Consider the following 4,147-nt stretch of genomic DNA (forward strand, 5'->3'; position numbering starts at 1 on the left):
TCGGCCTCTACTTTTGAAATATTTTCTAAGTGTTTGAGCTCCAGCAAGGGGGCGAACGCCGGTCCCCAGACGCCGCCCGGGGAACCAGAGCTGCGGGGGAGTGAGCTGGGTGATGGAGCAGCCTCCCTGGAAGTCTGACAGCGGGCCAGCCGGTCCCCAGACGCCGCCCGGGGAACCAGAGCTGGGTGTAATTGAGCTGGAGGGTGACGCAGCCTCCCTGGAAGTCTGACAGCGGGGGTTTGCGGAGGTCTCCAAGCCGACTATCAAGCACCAAAGGCGGGCATGCGTGGGGGAATCTCGGCCTGTCCCTTTTTGAATATTTTCTAAGTGTTGGAGCTCCAGCAAGGGGGCGACAGCCGGTCCCCAGACGCCGCCCGGGGAACCAGAGCTGCGGGGGAGTGAGCTGGAGGGTGACGCAGCCTCCCTGGAAGTCTGACAGCGGGGGTTTGCGGAGGTCTTCAAGCCGGCTATCAAGCACCAAAGGCGGGCATGCTTGGGGGAATCTCGGCCTGTCCCTTTTGGAATATTTTCTAAGTGTTTGACCTCCAGCAAGGGGGCGAATGCCGGTCCCCAGACGCCGCCCGGGGAACCAGAGCTGCGGGGGGAGTGCGCTGGGTGATGGAGCAGCCTCCCTGGAAGTCTGACAGCGGGCCAGCCGGTCCCCAGACGCCGCCCGGGGAACCAGAGCTGGGTGTAATTGAGCTGGAGGATGGAGCAGCCTCCCTGGAAGTCTGACAGCGGGGGTTTGCGGAGGTCTTCAAGCCGACTATCAAGCACCAAAGGCGGGTATGCTTGGGGGAATCTCGGCCTCCACTTTTTGAATATTTTCTAAGTGTTTGAGCTCCAGCAAGACGGCGAATGCCGGTCCCCAGACGCCGCCCGGGGAACCAGAGCTGCGGGGGAGTGAGCTGGAGGGTGACGCAGCCTCCCTGGAAGTCTGACAGCGGGCCAGCCGGTCCCCAGACGCCGCCCGGGGAACCAGAGCTGCGGGGAGAGTGAGCTGGGTGATGCAGCAGCCTCCCTGGAAGTCTGACAGCGAGCCAGCCGGTCCCCAGACGCCGCCCGGGGAACCAGAGCTGGGTGTAATTGAGCTGGAGGATGAAGCAGCCTCCATGGAAGTCTGACAGCGGGGGTTTACGGAGGTCTTCAAGCCGACTATCAAGCACCAAAGGCGGGCATGCGTGGGAGAATCTCGGCCTCCACTTTTGGAATATTTTTCTAAGTGTTTGACCTCCAGCAAGGGGGCGACAGCCGGTCCCCAGACGCCGCCCGGGGAACCAGAGCTGCGGGGAGAGTGAGCTGGGTGATGCAGCAGCCTCCCTGGAAGTCTGACAGCGAGCCAGCCGGTCCCCAGACGCCGCCCGGGGAACCAGAGCTGGGTGTAATTGAGCTGGAGGATGGAGCAGCCTCCCTGGAAGTCTGACAGCGGGGGTTTACGGAGGTCTCCAAGCCGACTATCAAGCACCAAAGGCGGGCATGCGTGGGGGAATCTCGGCCTCCACTTTTGGAATATTTTCTAAGTGTTTAAGCTCCAGCAAGGGGGCGAATGCCGGTCCCCAGACGCCGCCCGGGGAACCGCGTCGGGTGGGAGTGAGCTGGAGGATGGAGCAGCCTCCCTGGAAGTCTGACAGCGGGGGTTTACGGAGGTCTCCAAGCCGACTATCAAGCACCAAAGGCGGGCATGCGTGGGGGAATCTCGGCCTCTAGTTTTGAAATATTTTCTAAGTGTTTGACCTCCAGCAAGACGGCGAACGCCGGTCCCCAGACGCCGCCCGGGGAACCAGAGCTGCGGGGGAGTGAGCTGGGTGATGGAGCAGCCTCCCTGGAAGTCCGACAGCGGGCCAGCCGGTCCCCAGACGCCGCCCGGGGAACCAGAGCTGCGGGGGGAGTGCGCTGGGTGATGGAGCAGCCTCCCTGGAAGTCTGACAGCGGGCCAGCCGGTCCCCAGACGCCGCCCGGGGAACCAGAGCTGCGGGGGAGTGAGCTGGGTGATGGAGCAGCCTCCCTGGAAGTCCGACAGCGGGCCAGCCGGTCCCCAGACGCCGCCCGGGGAACCAGAGCTGCGGGGGGAGTGCGCTGGGTGATGGAGCAGCCTCCCTGGAAGTCTGACAGCGGGCCAGCCGGTCCCCAGACGCCGCCCGGGGAACCAGAGCTGGGTGTAATTGAGCTGGAGGATGGAGCAGCCTCCCTGGAAGTCTGACAGCGGGGGTTTGCGGAGGTCTTCAAGCCGACTATCAAGCACCAAAGGCGGGCGTGCTTGGGGGAATCTCGGCCTCTACTTTTGAAATATTTTCTAAGTGTTTGAGCTCCAGCAAGGGGGCGAACGCCGGTCCCCAGACGCCGCCCGGGGAACCAGAGCTGCGGGGGAGTGAGCTGGGTGATGGAGCAGCCTCCCTGGAAGTCTGACAGCGGGCCAGCCGGTCCCCAGACGCCGCCCGGGGAACCAGAGCTGGGTGTAATTGAGCTGGAGGGTGACGCAGCCTCCCTGGAAGTCTGACAGCGGGGGTTTGCGGAGGTCTCCAAGCCGACTATCAAGCACCAAAGGCGGGCATGCGTGGGGGAATCTCGGCCTGTCCCTTTTTGAATATTTTCTAAGTGTTGGAGCTCCAGCAAGGGGGCGACAGCCGGTCCCCAGACGCCGCCCGGGGAACCAGAGCTGCGGGGGAGTGAGCTGGAGGGTGACGCAGCCTCCCTGGAAGTCTGACAGCGGGGGTTTGCGGAGGTCTTCAAGCCGGCTATCAAGCACCAAAGGCGGGCATGCTTGGGGGAATCTCGGCCTGTCCCTTTTGGAATATTTTCTAAGTGTTTGACCTCCAGCAAGGGGGCGAATGCCGGTCCCCAGACGCCGCCCGGGGAACCAGAGCTGCGGGGGGAGTGCGCTGGGTGATGGAGCAGCCTCCCTGGAAGTCTGACAGCGGGCCAGCCGGTCCCCAGACGCCGCCCGGGGAACCAGAGCTGGGTGTAATTGAGCTGGAGGATGGAGCAGCCTCCCTGGAAGTCTGACAGCGGGGGTTTGCGGAGGTCTTCAAGCCGACTATCAAGCACCAAAGGCGGGTATGCTTGGGGGAATCTCGGCCTCCACTTTTTGAATATTTTCTAAGTGTTTGAGCTCCAGCAAGACGGCGAATGCCGGTCCCCAGACGCCGCCCGGGGAACCAGAGCTGCGGGGGAGTGAGCTGGAGGGTGACGCAGCCTCCCTGGAAGTCTGACAGCGGGCCAGCCGGTCCCCAGACGCCGCCCGGGGAACCAGAGCTGCGGGGAGAGTGAGCTGGGTGATGCAGCAGCCTCCCTGGAAGTCTGACAGCGAGCCAGCCGGTCCCCAGACGCCGCCCGGGGAACCAGAGCTGGGTGTAATTGAGCTGGAGGATGGAGCAGCCTCCCTGGAAGTCTGACAGCGGGGGTTTACGGAGGTCTCCAAGCCGACTATCAAGCACCAAAGGCGGGTATGCTTGGGGGAATCTCGGCCTCCACTTTTTGAATATTTTCTAAGTGTTTGAGCTCCAGCAAGACGGCGAATGCCGGTCCCCAGACGCCGCCCGGGGAACCAGAGCTGCGGGGGAGTGAGCTGGAGGGTGACGCAGCCTCCCTGGAAGTCTGACAGCGGGCCAGCCGGTCCCCAGACGCCGCCCGGGGAACCAGAGCTGCGGGGAGAGTGAGCTGGGTGATGCAGCAGCCTCCCTGGAAGTCTGACAGCGAGCCAGCCGGTCCCCAGACGCCGCCCGGGGAACCAGAGCTGGGTGTAATTGAGCTGGAGGATGGAGCAGCCTCCCTGGAAGTCTGACAGCGGGGGTTTACGGAGGTCTTCAAGCCGACTATCAAGCACCAAAGGCGGGTATGCTTGGGGGAATCTCGGCCTCCACTTTTTGAATATTTTCTAAGTGTTTGAGCTCCAGCAAGACGGCGAACGCCGGTCCCCAGACGCCGCCCGGGGAACCAGAGCTGCGGGGGAGTGAGCTGGGTGATGGAGCAGCCTCCCTGGAAGTCTGACAGCGGGGGTTTACGGAGGTCTCCAAGCCGACTATCAAGCACCAAAGGCGGGCATGCGTGGGGGAATCTCGGCCTCCACTTTTTGAATATTTTCTAAGTGTTGGAGCTCCAGCAAGACGGCGAACGCCGGTCCCCAGACGCCGCCCGGGGAACCGCGTCG

The sequence above is a fragment of the Hippocampus bargibanti genome, unplaced genomic scaffold (assembly GCF_051943395.1).
Source record: "Hippocampus bargibanti isolate YZ-2025 unplaced genomic scaffold, ASM5194339v1 Contig00236, whole genome shotgun sequence".
Lineage (NCBI taxonomy): Eukaryota > Metazoa > Chordata > Actinopteri > Syngnathiformes > Syngnathidae > Hippocampus > Hippocampus bargibanti.